This window comes from Epinephelus lanceolatus, chromosome 8, assembly GCF_041903045.1.
Source record: "Epinephelus lanceolatus isolate andai-2023 chromosome 8, ASM4190304v1, whole genome shotgun sequence".
In the NCBI taxonomy this organism is placed as follows: domain Eukaryota; kingdom Metazoa; phylum Chordata; class Actinopteri; order Perciformes; family Serranidae; genus Epinephelus; species Epinephelus lanceolatus.
In genome coordinates, this window is record NC_135741.1 from 21,771,634 (window position 1) to 21,778,720 (window position 7,087).

Here is a 7,087-nt window from a genome sequence, read left to right on the forward strand (position 1 = left end):
GATCTACAGAATGGGATGCATATTAGTGAACATAATTGTGTTTAAAAGCAATTATACACCAGTCATTTCCTTTTTTCAGAGATAAGAATCAGAACATTGAGCCATTTATGAAAGAGAAATGGCTGCGAGTCCAATAACGGCCAAGGGAACTGTGATACTGGTCACCCACACTGTGCAGTAGTTGACAAAGAACATAATGAAACCAAGAAATATTGGCATGTTATTTTATTATGACTCAATGTAATCTGTGCGCCTTTTATGTGAATCAAAACGTATTGTCTTATGTGTTTGGACCATAATTGTATTATTACCTGTGAACCATACTGAGCAGAAAGAGAGGATGTTTGGCAAACAATCACACTGACCATGACCTTCATGTACAGTGTTGTAGTGGCGACCGGATAGTTCCACACCACCAAACTGTGTGGCAGCTACAAGAACCTCAATTAGCCAAGTAATTAGGTCATATATCAAAACAATGAAGCGCCTGGGTGAGGAGGGACAGAGATGGTCGGAGAGGAGATGAAAGAAGCAGAAGAGAAAGAGGGTGAATAGAGTTTAACGAGGAAAGGGGAAAACAAGGACGTACAGGGAGAGGGAAAAAATGAAGGAGCTGGAGAACGTAAGTGAAAGGAAGACACGGAGAGAGCGTGGAAGAGACAGGAGGAAGCCACGTGCTGTTAAAAGGCTAAAGCATAAATGGGAGAACCAAGAAGGTGCTACAGACAAGACAGGCCAGCAAATTGAAAGCAACTGGAGCATGGTATGACAGAGGTAGGGAGATTTGTCAGGACATATAATCTGGTGTTTGGAGTGTGCCTTGTTGGAAATCAGCGAGTCTCATTCTGGTGACAAATCAGCACTTGAAATGCAAGAGTCAGGCTGACTTCTCAGCTGTCTCACAGCGCACAAAGATAACCACCTAAAATTATTTTGCACATATTTTTACATGACTTTTTAAATGTCAGGCAATATCGCACTACTCATCTGTTTTTCCTGTCATTAAAAACTGCAGTTAGAGAATCAATGACAGTGATGTCAGCGTGTCACTTCCTGAATATTATGTGTTTGTGTATGTATGTATCATCTATCCAGTCTGTCTTTTTTTCCCCCTTTCTCGAAACTGTCATGTCTGCACTGCTGGTCTCCTGTGGGCCAGAGCATCACATAGCTAACACTTAACATAGTGTCCTCACACTGGGGTTGTGTTCATATGCGGTAGGTAAACAAACAAAGCAGGGATTGTGCTGTGTGTGTGTGTGTGTGTGTGTGTGTGTGTGTGTGAGAGAGAGATATACTCGCACACACACATTTATCTTCTTAAACGACAGTAATACTAAAAGCACTATGACAACATGCATAATTAAAGGCACGCCACCTAAAAATAGAAGGGTGGGAAACGGAGAGTATGGAAACAAGAGATGAGTGAGAAATGAGAGAAAGACAGAGGGAGGTAACGGAGAGCTGAGAAATGTCCACAGCAATAACAAAGGAGGAAAAAAATCCAATGCACACACTGTGTGCGTAGTCTGACTTTTGCATTAGGGAGTAAACTTGTCAATTTTCTTTTCCATCTTCGAACAAACAGTGTGAAATGACTCAAGCAGCTGTCTGATTGCCCAAAAGAAAAGACTTGATGGGAGAGGTGGCTTCATTATGTGGAGGGATAACAGGCAGCCGGCGAAGACGTCTGTGATATTTGCATTATTTTGTGTGGCAGATTAAAAATGGCGCTAAAGTGCTCTACATTCACAACATGTTCGCGATTGATTTGCCCAAAGCATGCCATTCCATTTTACATTCCCCAGCCTCTTCAATTAAAGAAAAAAAACACCTTGCTGTTACAAGTTCTCTCCTTACCCCCATTATTCTCTGTCTAGCCTTTATTTTCCCCCGCCCTCCCATCATCAGCTTATTTCAGATATGCAATCTCCTTTTTATCTTTTTCTTGTGTCTCGCTGGTCATGCCTCAGTGCACCTTATTAAAATGTATATTTTCAAATCATTCTTCAAAGGGGAACTGTTTGCATAGAGAATCAGAGCCATGCCCCATGTTACAGGAAATTACAGTGAGACTGAGCAGATAGCCCACCTCTTTCTTGCCGTCCGCCTTCCCTGTATTGGTTTGGCAACGCTGTGCGAATCAAGTCACAAAACACTGTATACCTCCAGTTATTATATTGGGTTATCATTGTTTCTTCACATTCTGAAACGCAGCACTTGGCTCAACTGTCAAAACAACCTATTTTCAGCAAATATTTATCTCTACAGGACTCAATCTGTATCCCAAACACCAAAACAAAATACACATATTCATAACACGACCCAGCACGTCGCCAAGCAAAATGACTGAGCTACTGTAGAGCAGCATACAGTGAAGCTCCTCTGATCCACCCTTGGACTGTTTGTTTGTTTAGGCCCCATAGCCCACACTGTCTTGTTGATAACCAACTCATTTGCAATGATAACATGCCCAAGAGGCTAAAATGAGGCCATTCACTGCGGCTGTGCTGATAGCGGATGAGGAACTCGGAGGCTGTGATTGGCTTGACTGTGATGTTCAATTAATAGTCAACTCACTGAGTCCTAACGCACATCAAAGCACCCCATTGGGCCAAATCAATGATTGACAGTGCAGAATAATCCCTGGCACTGAAGGGCTGAGCAATATTATCTCTAACTATTTACCACAGTGGACACACCAAACAAGGGATGAAAAAAAAGAGAAATGGAGGAACTGAAAAGGTTGAAGAATAAAAGAGGAAGCCGGAGAGAGTAGACTTCTGCCAGTATCATTTTAACTAGGATGCTGCCATCTAGGCGCAAACCAACTGCATAAAAAGCATGTGAACACCGATTCCTAAAAAAGGTCCAACTTTACCCACCTACCATCCTTAGTATCCTTCCCATCTCTTGTGCTCCCAGAATGCAAAGCAGCTTAGACAGTGGGACCCCGTCACAGTTTGGCTGCAACAAAGGAGTTGTGCGGAGTACCCTGCGGGCCCTGTGCTTTCTGGCTGGCAGCTTTACATATAAAACAGGCAGGCCTATCTGTCTCTGCACAGGCTGCGGCCACAAAGTCCGAATCCCCAGCTTGGAGTACTCTGAGGATCCTCGCTGTGGAGTTCTGCACAGGGAGAGATTAAACAACAAACACTAAACATGACTCTTCTGTTCGTGTCTCAGAGAAGGAGGAAAATTTTGCATCACTGAGGGAAGTTTGGTCAAATAAAAGTCCCCAGCTTCACTGTCAGCACAGAAAATCTTTGCCTCTGCTGTTGAATCAAAGCTGATGAATCTGATTCCTCCTTGAATATATTGTGTTCAATTTAATATCAAGCTTTTGCACTGTCATGTCGCAAACTACTTATGTTCAATTAGATATGGAGTTTTAGTCACGAGTTACAAGTTGGCGCTGATCATCTCTGCGGCAAATAAAAACCATTTGATGCCATCTTTACTGTGGCTTTCAGAATTGGTCACACTGGGTGCAGATCTTAATGTATTATAACTCATTTATTTGGAGTGCAACATATCCAGAGGTGGCCAAAAGCAACTGTGACACAAGCAAACACTGACATCTAGAGCATGTTATATGAAGTTACACTTTCAAAGTATAAATGTGAGGCACAAATACAAGTATCTGAAGCAAAAAGCCTTGATTTTTAACTATGTCTGGATGAGAAAAAACCTTAATAATAATTTTTCATCATTAAATCAAATTCTTCAGTTATTTTTGAGAATTTAGCTCAATATATATGGTCAAAAAATTAAGGACTGGGACTTTTAAGGGTGAACAAACCTTTGACAATAATCTTTCACACAAACTTTATATACAGCAGGTCCTACTGTTTGTGTAGAGCTTATTAAAGCATTTTAGACCCATAAAATACTCATTAGGCAACTGATGAAAACGTTTTACAAAATGTGTCATGTGCCAGGAAATAAAATCTAAATAAATTACAACAAACAAAAAGAAAAATAATTTAGTTTTATAAATAATAAAGTATTCATAATATTTAAAATATTTATAATAAAATATTCTCTTCAAGGCAAATATCACCTTATTTGACCACCTGTGAGCAATGTATATTTTACAAGTGTCTTGTAATACAGAATTCAGTTCTTAATTGCAGCACACATTACTGAATGCATAGCTATCCTGACCTCTAGTGGATGTATTGAAAAACTACATGCTCAATCAATACAGTCACAAACCACTGCAACCCTCCTAAATCTGTACCGTTCTATTCAGCGAGCAGCATAAGATGACAGTTTGCTACAGTACATCTGCATAATTTTAACAGCCAAAATTAGCTATGATCATCATGAAATAAGTTACTTTAGAGCAGTGGTTCCCAACTGATCCAACTATGGGGTCAGGATTTCTCCTTAGTCATTAGGTCAACGTCCACACAGCTTATTATATTCAGCGTCATACTTGTGTTTGGCCAAATCATCGAGCTAGATTGCTGTTTTCGTTGAGTGGCTGTCTGTTAGTCGCTCACTCTACAGCAGGAAACAGTACTTCAAAACAAAAGCTCTATGCCAGAAATTTACTATACTTAAAAACAAAGTGTGATTTTTACAAACATGACACATTCGTGAGTAACTTGATGACCCACTTTTGGACTGAGGCCCACCAGTTGGGAACCATGGCTCTAGAGAATTCATTTGTGTTTGCTTTTTGGGAAGTGTACAATCTGGCAACAAAGCACAAAGATTCATTTTATAGTGCACTCCAGCAGGCATCTGTTTTACTAACAAAGACAGTATGTCGTCTACATTTCAATTCTGAGGTTCTACATTTAAAAAGTCAAAAATTCATATCTGACATAGTTAAAAGCTTTGTGATTTGTACTTCTGTTCTGCATGGTCTCATTGTTTGTTCAATGGGCCTAAGGACAATTTGTTGGCTGGCTGTGTATCTGTGCAGTGCTTTGGTCCACCGTGTGTCAACAACTACTGTACAGAGACAAAATTGACATCAAATGCAGTACTGACCATCAGGTATTAATTATGATATTTTTGGTGACCCACTGACTATCTCAAGTGCCAACATCAGACCAAAACTTCCCATGGTACACCATCAGAGCACTTTTCACAATGTAAACTCCACAAGCCTTCTTCTGGCCTTACATTCAAGCCACTGGACACAATCTGTCATCTAACTATCCATGAAATTTGCTGGATATTCAAAACATCACATACCCCCAACAATTATGTTGCTCATATTACAAAGCATAGACATCAGCAACACAGCTGACCACCTAGACATGCCGTATATTACAGGCAGTGGATGTTGTTGTTGTGTCTAATCAAAATCATTTATAACCAGTGAGATGCTGCAGTGACTAACTGATTCATGGTGTTGGTTTATGGTCAGACATTGCACAGGTGACGTGTTGGGGTTAACGTTGGGGCTAAGATTGGCTTGAGGTTAATAAGCAGTCTGCTTAGGAAATATTATATCATTGTGAATTCACGGAAATGAGATAGAGGTTTAAGAAAGGCCTTCAACTGCCCCAAAAACACATTTTCCACGTGATTAGCATAGTTGAGACGTCATGGCTTTACAGGGGACTTAAGTACAGAGTTAGCAAGCTAGCACCTGTATCCTGTTCTCACTGTGAAGCCGCCCACAACACTTTCCACAGAGCTCAAGTGGTTCATACCAACAGCTAAGAGGACAAAACACGGACAGAAGACAGCTCTAAGGTTACCTGTAGGTATGCTTCGTCTTTTTTGTTGCTTCCGCCCACTTCCGGTCCGGTTTGCCGAACACTGGGAGAAGAAGTCATATCAACCCTGAATTTAGCTCCTGGTAAGTCAGCAAAAAACTTAACTGTTGAAATAACGGAGCCTACTTGAATAAGTAACTGACTAAATTAATTCTTAATTTCGAATTGTAACTCTGTACTTTACTCTAACCGTTACCCAAAAGGTAATCACGTTACTAAAACGCGTTACTACTTCCTCAAAGGTACTGTGTCACGGTCAAATACGAGTTGCTATGACCACTTGTGGCCACTAGATGTCACCGTAGTACATAAGCATGTCCTCTCATGTCTACTCATGACTGACACCGTCGAAACAAATCCGAACTTCCCAGCTGAGAATGATATTTGATGATCAACAGTGTGGTGGCTTAAGTGTCACCCAGGCCTACCTGCAGAGTTGAAATAATCAGTGCCAACTTTTAAACAGTGGAACATCCTGTATGACATTGCAGTTGAGTAAAATGAGTATTCTAGTCTGAACTCCTTGAAAATCCATTGTGCAAATACCTATATGTCAGGTGAAGTCAGGTAAGGTGGGACACTTTTATGAGGATGACAAGAAAACCACCAAAAATCTTGAAGACAACCTCAATTGTTACTTCTAGAACTTTCTACGTGTCTCTGCTACTGTAGGCCTATATTTCTCTAAGAGAATAATGTTGCCAAGTAAAATACCTTAGAAACTTTTGACCTTCAAACACATCGAGGACCCCTACCCCACTTTGTTGACATGTTCAGGTAAAATGGGACAGTCATGTTTGTTATTTGAATGCTCAAATCAAATTATGTAGCCTAACTTTTCATTGAAAAAGATCGTCGAACTTTTCTGCCATGCTTTCCCAATTCCCAGACTTTTCCCAGTTCCCTTGGCGTCTTATTGTCTACAATGGATTCTAATTATGGACTATTGTAGCTGACATGGATTCACTGCATCATCTGTACTATTTTTAAGTGAAAAAATAAAGCATTAATGCATTTTACCTGAATGCATTCCTTGATAATCCTATGTACAAATAAAACTATGGATAGGTGAAGCTGTGTAGGGTCTAGAATATCTGAGGATCCGCAGAGGAGAGATGACATTGTGGCCACGTTTTTAGATTGCAAATCATCATATGGCTATGATTGCCTATGAAGTATGCATGCAAGTGTCGGATTGGACAGGTGCCGCCAGGTAAACTGTACTGACATTTTAGGTCAAAGAGAAGTGAGAGGAGGGAGCAGATGGCGCTCAGGAGGGGAGACAGAGCTGGCGGAGGAGCTGGACACTGGGTTGGAACGCTGTGGGTTAAGTAACAATTAACGAC